Source organism: Lactuca serriola, chromosome 3 (assembly GCF_051521515.1).
Source record: "Lactuca serriola cultivar US96UC23 chromosome 3, Lser_US96UC23_V15, whole genome shotgun sequence".
Lineage (NCBI taxonomy): Eukaryota > Viridiplantae > Streptophyta > Magnoliopsida > Asterales > Asteraceae > Lactuca > Lactuca serriola.
In genome coordinates, this window is record NC_136410.1 from 172,837,058 (window position 1) to 172,846,470 (window position 9,413).

General features: G+C 33.4%; 1 long non-coding RNA gene across 1 annotated transcript; it reads right to left on the bottom strand.

Annotated features, from left to right (window-relative positions):
* Positions 1-239: 239 nt before the first annotated feature.
* LOC145094746 (uncharacterized) lies at positions 240-1,776 on the bottom strand. Its single transcript, XR_013703529.1, has 3 exons — positions 1,414-1,776; positions 1,055-1,153; positions 240-890 (listed from the first exon to the last, which is right to left on the bottom strand). It is a non-coding gene; the product is annotated as an uncharacterized LOC145094746 (long non-coding RNA).
* Between the last annotated feature and the right edge of the window lie 7,637 nt (positions 1,777-9,413).

The following is a 9,413-nucleotide window of genomic DNA, read 5'->3' on the forward strand; positions in this document are numbered from 1 at the left end:
CTCTTACATTGCATTTTTTTAAACTCTAGACTAAGATTTTTTGACCTATTTTCTTTTTATACATTTTTTTAATTGATCGGCTTTTGTTGACACAACAAATTACAACATTAACAATAAACAACATCATTACCACAATAAATATGAAGTTACAAAACCCATACACATTAGGATGATTTTGACAGAATTAATTTCAAGTCCAGGGCATTTTGGAATTTTGAAGATCAGATTAAATAAGGAAATCTGCAAATTTACGTTCTGAAATAATGAAAACCAAAATATGTATCTTCAAAATTACATAGTATAAAAGTAAACTACCACTCTTTCAACTTTACATAAATTACATTCCTCAACAAAAATTGCCAACTCAATATTTTAATTACTAAAATCTATCCACTATAATTTACAGTTGTTAACATTAAAACTATCTATCGTATAAAATCTCAAAGAAGGAAATAACTATTTTCTCAAAATCTTTCACAAAGAAAGCTAAACCATGTCTAAAATGATTCATTTTTAGCTAACTCTATTTTAGTCGACCCTTGCAATGTTTTCACTTAGACGACCCTTGCAATGTTTTTGAGAAGAAACAACTCTATTTTAGTCACAACTTTCATCAAACCACATGGTATAACTGTAAAAACAATATTAAACATGAGTGTAAATTTTACTCTAAAATTCAAGAAAATATCACACTAATGAACCTGAAAAGTTCATAAAAAAGAAGTTTCAAACTTTTACTCCTTTATGGTCAAAGAATAATCACCTTCCAGATGAAAAAAATTCCATTTTACTCATGAACTTGATATAACCGATATGCGACCCCTCTTTCTTCATCTCCCATGAAACCTGATGCTACAGTTGAAGTCCATAAAGATGATGTTCAGGAGAACCTGTTTAAATAAATATTTTAAAGATAAAGAAACATCATAAATTGGAAAGATAGTGCGAAAATTCATGGAAATAATAAAAACCACACATGAAAAGAAAAAAAAAAACACAGATCTGGATAAAATGTAAAGATTTTTGATCCGGGACAACTCCAAACACCCAATACCTAAGCATTTTAATTGGAGGGTTCCAAGATGCAGACATCAGGGTTTCTTTGTCTACATTATTCGTGGGAGGTCAAAGATACAAACACTAAAGTGAGGACCTGTATAAACAAACAAACAAACACATAGATAAAAAGAGAGAAAGAGAGACTCAATGTCCTTCCTGTAGATTATAAAATTGAAACTGAAGCTCATGACAGACATTGAACAGACCTGGAAACAAATGATCTGCAAAATTTCAGAAAAATCAATGACATGAAAGGGGATACGTTTAGAAAGACCAAAATGAGCATCAAATGGCTAGTTTCTTCAATATTTCTAGAGATATTAGAAAAAAAAAACAAAAAAAAAAAAGTATGACCTCTTAAAAAGTTAAAACAGCAAGAACCAACACCAATGGTAGGTCGTTAGACATTCTTCAGAAGGTTTGCTGCAGATTTTCGTGACTATTAGGGGTTGTTTGCTGCAGATTAGTAAATCAAACATGTTATAAAGATTTCTACAAAAAAAAACATAAATCACACGTGTATTTGAGCCCTATCACGTGAAATCGAAACACACATGTTAATATACACAAAAAGAATGAAGGAGATGTTGACTATAGATCAACCGATGGTGAAACGGAATTGATTGAAGGACACGCAGAATAGCATAATCCTCAGTGAGTAGTAGCTATAAGGAAGGGTTTTGATCAGTGGCTTTTGTGGTGGTGTAGATGCGACACTGTCTATGACAACTGTCAATTTTCGGTCAAGTCAAAGTCAATTAAAGTCAACAAGTCAAACCGGTCAACCCAATTTGCCCGTAGGTACTAGAGTTTACGTTATGTAATTTCTAAACAACTCTCTATTCTAATGAGAGATCATAAATCGAAAAGTGCGTACATCTAGATCTCCTTAACCTAAAACGGTGGTACGTGGAGAGCCAAACCGATAAAACAATGTTACATACTCATCGGGAGTATGCAAGATCCTTAAACAAGGCTTAACGGGGTTTACGGACCTTGCATTGCGAAGCCGGACACTCAAAAAGGTCACCAATGAAACCTCTCTCAATCGTTTTCACTCCATCTCTTCTTATCAGAAATCTCTCCCAAATCTCTCTAAGTATGTGAAATCTCTCCCAAATCTCTCTCTTTGTATGAGAAACCTCTCCAAGAATGTCAAATCTCTCCCAAATCTCTCTAAGTATGTGAAATCTCTCCCAAATCTCTCTTTATATGAGAAACCTCTCCAAGAATGTCAAATCTCTCCCAAATCTCTCTAAGTATGTGAAATCTCTCCCAAATCTCTCTTTGTATGAAAAATCTCTCCAAGAATGTGAAATCTCTCCCAAATCTCTCTACGAATGTGAAATCTCTCCCAAATCTCTCTTTGTATGAGAAACCTCTCCAAGAATGTCAAATCTCTCCCAAATCTCTCTAAGTATGTGAAATCTCTCCCAAATCTCTCTTTGTATGAGAAACCTCTCCAAGAATGTCAAATCTCTCCGAAATCTCTCTAAGTATGTGAAATCTCTCCCAAATCTCTCTTTGTATGAGAAATCTCTCCAAGAATGTGAAATCCCTCCCAAATCTCTCTACGAATGTGAAATCTCTCTCAAATCTCTCTTTATATGAGAAATCTCTCCAAGAATGTCAAATCTCTCCCAAATCTCTCTAAGTATGTGAAATCTCTCTTTGTATGAGAAACCTCTCCAAGAATGTCAAATCTCTCCCAAATCTCTCTAAGTATGTGAAATCTCTCCCAAATCTCTCTTTGTATGAGAAACCTCTCCAAGAATGTCAAATCTCTCCCAAATCTCTCTAAGTATGTGAAATCTCTCCCAAATCTCTCTTTGTATGAGAAATCTCTCCAAGAATGTCAAATCTCTCCCAAATCTCTCTACGAATGTGAAATCTCTCCCAAATATCTCTTTGTATGTGAAATCTCTCCAAGTATGTCAAATCTCTCCCAAATCTCTCTAAGTATGTGGAATCTCTCTCAAATCTCTCTCAAAATCTCTCTCAACTTTCTATAATCACTCGGGGCATTCCGACCCTCGAATTTGGCGAAAACAGCCCAAAAGCGGAAGTCTACGCGAAAAACGGGCTTGAGGAACTGAAACCCCTCTTAGGACCCGAAAGTCCTCTTAGGAACCGAAACCCCTCTTAGGAACCGAAAGTCCCCTTAGGAACCGAACCCTCCTGATGAAGAAGGCTGTTGAACCGAACCGAACCTCACTCAAAGAACCGAACCGAACCCTCGCTTCTGACCTTCGGACCGAGCCCTCAGACTAAGCCTCGCCTTCGCCTTCTTCTTCTGGCTCTCATTCGCTTCCGGCTCGGCACCAGCCTGACCGAACCTCGGCCTAGGACCGAGAGGTCTCGCTGGGAAGCCTTTTTCTCCCGGTTTTCGACTAAATTTGCATTTTAGGCCCATTTTTAATTGTTTTAACACGGGATTTTCACTCAAAACTTTATTTTAACATATAAGGACCCTTAACTATTAATTAATCACATTTTTAAGGATAAAACCTTATCCAAAAGAGAGTGGGTGAAGTACAAAGGTAGAGTGTTGACTTTACTTATTTTTATGACACAAGCAACCACTCTCATACCCACTCCATGTCACTATTCACCACCAGCCCATCCCTAGTCACTTCATAGGTCCTTTCTCATTATTTTCAACTATTCCCACGTTCTTAGGGCTGGAACATCCATCCTCTCTCCTCACACTTTAATCATTCTCTCATTTTTACCAAGAATCACACTCCAAACTCTCTCATCTTTTTCTCTCTAATTCGAGAATTTCAAGGCATACTCCAAGACACTTCTCCTACAATTAGTAAGTATCATCATCTTTCTTATGATTATTACACATCCTCCTACTCAAAATCATAGATTGCTTACACAAACATCATCACATTCTTGTTAGATCTTCGAATCTTCAAGTGATTCTTCAAGTGTTCTTGGGTTGAACACTTCTCTTCTTCAACACTTACCTACTGAAATCACTCAAGGTGAGTTCATACCCCTACATTTTTATGTTTCCTTAAGTTTTTAGGGGGGGAATACAAGTTAAAACACCAAGAACATAACTAAATTTTTCTAACAGCTTTCATCAGAAAAGTTGGACTCCATTCACGGACTGTTTTGAACAGATTAAACATTTTTGTTTGAAATTTTTTTTTAGGTGTAAGTAGTTCCAGTTCTTAGCTTTAAAATGACTACTTGCACATCTCCATACGATTTTTCTACAATTTATGGTGATTTTTACAAAACTGCCTATCATTTCAAACACCAATCCGGACCAGTCTGTGATTATGGACTTTTTCACCCAAGTTGGAGGTCATTAAAAATCATGATAAAAATTATGAGTAAACTAGACACATTTTGGGAACTCTCAGAATTTACGGATTTAGTTTTCAACTTCGTATGATTTTTCTATGAGTTTTCAAAAACAGTGTAGAAAGGTTGAAAATTAGTTAACAGCTTATAACTTTCATAACACTTTGTATTATGTTGAGCAAAGTGTATAACGATAAGTTCTAAATATTGAATGTGTTTTCCTTGTTAGTTTATCATCATAAACTGAAACATAGTCATTCATGATAATATTATTCGTTCATTTAGAACACGTATATTAAGCTATAATGAGCATAGTTTATGGATTCATAGCATTAAGGCATTTTCATAAAAGAATTCTTATACATTACAAACGTTTTGGATAAACTATAATAGGTATAGTTTATGTATCATTTACTTCTCAAACTTATTTACCAAAGGTTTTCAGTTTAGTTCACGTAAATCTGTTAATGAATAAATTTGTGAGTCATTCCCTTCGGGTTACTTCCAAAGTAACAAAGTCAAAAAGTCCTGTAAATTGTAACCAGAGTCTCTTGTAGGGAGAACGTGATAGTTGTGTATAGATCTATATTGGGTTTGACAAACCCACACCAGAGCTGCTTGCAACAGCTAGACCGGCAGGTCTGTGGTGACAAGTGTCATTTAACGGCGACGCCTGAAGAACGTCATATTACGAGGCCGTCTATGTCAAGTATGGTTATGATAGCTCACATGTGGTATTAACAAATCATAAGATTTACGGGTTCTAACTTTAAATTAGCGAGTTATGTCTATTTAGCTCACTGAAATTACTTTAAGTATGGAAAAATACTTATACGTTTCCATATCAAAAAGGGTTTTATGTCGATTTAAAATCACTTTTTACATCAACAATTACATACTTTATTGTATACTTTCGGTCTTGGTATTTAAGACTACACATCATTCATTACGGGATTTTTCTCACATTAGAAAGGGTTTTATGCCGATTTAAAACCACTTTTATATCTTTTAAGTATGACAAATATTTGTTCATTTTCGGTCCTGGTATTTAGGACTACATAACTTTTGTAAGGAAAATATTGGATTTTTCTTGGTAACATATATCTCTTTACAAAGATCGATTTTCAAACTCTTACTGTCAAAAGCTTATGAACTCACCAACCTTTGTGTTGACACTTTTCAAAACTACTTGTATTCTCAGGAATTCAGTGAAACAGGAAATCAACCACGTTTTGAGGATGGGACGATAAATCGTCGAACAGTTCATTTTGTATCATAATGTAATTGATTTGAATCATGTAAACATATACTTTGGTGTAACTTTTTCAATTATATCTATGATGGTTGTATTTACTTTGAGCACTATTATACTCGTTGTTGTGATACTCTACATGAAGTCCTCCACCCCCGGACGTTTCCGCCATCCTTGGTTTGGGGGTGTGACACTGTCTTTACTTGTGGCTACATACATAGCTGGCGAGGGGAGGAGGAGGGTTGGGGATAATGGAATTGTCGATGGGTGCGGCTGGAATAAGATATCGGATGCATCTAATGAAAATTTTATGGTATCAAAAGGCATATGGGAGTGTTTATCCGTGTGTAGAAGAGTCCCAATAAAGACTCTATTTTGATTGGTTGTAAGAAACTCACATGGATCACCATTAGTGTAATCCTCACCCTCCAATATAAATTCAAAGGTCTAGATGTTGTTTCCTTGAGTTTTAAGACAATTGTCTTAAATTGTAAAGGGCCCACACTTATAAACTCTTTATAAGATGGTATATATATATATATATATATATATATATATATATATATATCATAATTAATTTTCTAATATAAGTAAACTGCTTAATATATTGCAATATTATATTTAAACATCTAATTAAAATTTAAATTTATTTAACGGGTCTACACGACATTTAATTTAATTAAAGATGAAAAATAATATAAAGAAAACTGTAATGAAATAAAATTAAAAAAGATTAATTAAATGTAAAATTGTGTGAATTGACATTTTAAAAAGTTGGATTGTAGGGGTGGCTACGCATGTTAAAAAATGCAGTACATGGATTGTTTTTGCTACACAATTTACAATGTGTGAGAGCTCCATACCTTTTGAGATAAAATGCAGTACATGGATTGTTTTTGCTACACAATTTACAATGTGTGAGAGCTCCATACCTTTTGAGATTTAATAGAGTGTTTATTTAGTAGAAAATGCTAATAGGGTGTTTATGGGTTGTGTATTTAGCAGCTACCTAAATATTAAACATTGAATTGATTCTTAAGCAACGCAATTAATATAGTTGAATTTTAGGTGCTAGTTTTATGGCCATTAAATTAGTTACTCATCAATCAATATCATTAGTATTAGGTCTTAATTGCAAATCATCTTATTTAACGGATTTATAAATTCATTGCACTATCAACAAAATCGTTATAGGAAAATGGGATTCAAATCTAAGTAGAAGTGTTTCAATTAGTATTTTCAACCAATCCTTTGTTTGTTTGATAATTCAAAGTTAAGTTTAAAAGATAAGTTGAACCCCCCCCCCCCCCCCCCTCCTATTTAAATAATTTTTTATTTAGTTAACAAAATCTTTTTTTTGACACCCTTATTTACAACAATTATACTATACTCGTTTAGGTTCACCGCCTGTGTGCTTATTGATTTAATTCATGATAGATTAATGATCTATAAATTTAAAACCTAAATATTTTTAGTATAAAAATAGCAGATCAATAAACATTAACAAAAATGGTTCCCCCATTATATCCCCTTCCAGGAGCCAAATATTTGTAGAAAGTACATTGCTTTAATGGAGTCGACCTCATGAATAAGCTTTGGTCCGAAATGCATAGTAAACTGCTAGACCTGCTAACAGTGTCCACGAAGTCAAATTAAAAATCCATATTGTCCCAACATACAGACACATCAATAGACATATAATTTGTGATATGTGTTTCTTGTAATCCCACATAACTGATGTTATGAGCCCTTTTCAACCTCCTGACCTATTCAACACTATGTCACTCACTTATTTTCGTGATGTTCAACGTTGGGCAACTCATTAAGAGATTAGTTACTCACCTACGCCATAACTTCTTCCATAATAGAATCATCTACTTCATTTGACATCCCAATTTGTTGCCTATTTTTGGTAGAAATTACAATTTTAGGACAAAATCTAATCATATATATTTTCAATGGTCTCATCTAGTGTCTATTGAAGGCTTGAAATGACAATGTTTTCAACAAGGTGATACCTTTCCCTACCAAGATTGCTGACAATGTTGTTTCTATGGTGTACATTTGGTTAGGCAAAAACATGTAGCTAGACCGATTGTTGTTATTATTTCATTGCTTTGTGTATAATCTTGTAACCTGGTAATTCCTTGAAGACCCTAATCATTGTGGTGGTTATTGGATTTTTTTTTATATTTATTGCCTATTAATATTAATTTATTGCATATGAATGAACTCTATCCATATAATGTCTAACCTCGAGATTAAACTCACTAGGTTCCCATAGCTTAACCCACAACCAACTACGTTGATACATTTTTGTAGGTTAGTGGATATTGGTTAGAAGCTTAAGAAGATTTAAAAGCTTTGGATGTTTTAGGAAACTTTTTTGTTTTGTAAAGACTTTATTTGACCTATTTAAATATTTGCTTAGTATTGTTACACTCTCTATGACGTTTCCAAACTATTTTATAGAAATTATGTTTTGGGACCAAGTTTTATACGAAAACTCTTAATTTTACCAATTATTTTATTGTTTGAAACTTTAGGATTAATATTTTATTAAAGGCTATTTAAAATAGCTAATGCGAGGGGAGTTACAGTAGACCAAATTCGTCTTTAAGAATCCTTTCTAATAAAAGAACGTTTTTTTGCCACTTGTGAAATTTTTAAGAGTTTTGCTATATGTAATTTTGTGGGAGTTTAAAACTAATATTTTCCACTTGTCGTATAATAACAACTAGGTGTGAGACCCATGTATTACATGAGTTTATTTAAAAAAAACTTAAATATGAAATTTTAACAATTTGAGAAGTTTGAATTTATAAGAAAAAATTTAAATTATTAAATTAATGAGACTTTAATACTTTGAATACATTACATATATAAATTATTTCTAATAAATACCTTACATATATATATTACCTTACATATTAAATGTGAAATTTTAATTTAATAAAATGAAAATTACATATATATTACAATAAAATGACAAGTGGAAAATAAAAAATTCAAAAAATCTAGAAAATGTCATGTGTCCAAATGAAGGAGAAGAGGATATGTAGCAAAAAAAACCTTCATTTATTAAGAAGGATGGAGTGACCTTAAAACTTTAAGGAAGTGATGTAATCGAGGAGAACGACTGAGCTTTTGGAGCAAACCAGAAATCGATTTAATTTGCTAAGTTTTAGACCATCGTCACACATGTACATAAATCACCTCCCCCATACTAGTATAAATAAAAGTTCATTATTTCTTTTGGTCGTCTTACAACATTAAAATCTCCCAAAAAATCCAATTTCCTTGTCTGGATCTTTTTTAATTCCTGCAACTTAGTCCAAAGGTTTTGTTTTCCGGATGATGCTTGTGGTGCATAAACCTTGACAAAAATTGTTTCCCATTATATACCCTTCCAGGAGCCAAAGGTTGCTAGAAAGTCCATTGATTTAGCGAAGCCGACCTCATGCATAAGCTTTCGTCCCAAATGCATAGTAAACCTCCTGCTAACCGTGTTCACGAAATCAAATTCAAACTCCATATCGTCCCAACATCAATACACATAGAATTTATGATATGCGTTTATTTTAATACCACAAAACTGATGTTATGAACCTTGTTCAATGATATAAACTTGGTGTGGAAAGAATTGGGTTAGTGTGATAGAAATAGAATTACCCATAAATGAAATGATGAAGTTTAACACCGAGACAAAATCATTAAATACATTGACCTGGTAAGCAAACCGAGTAGGTTGAAAACCTGCACCAACTTCCACGTTACAACT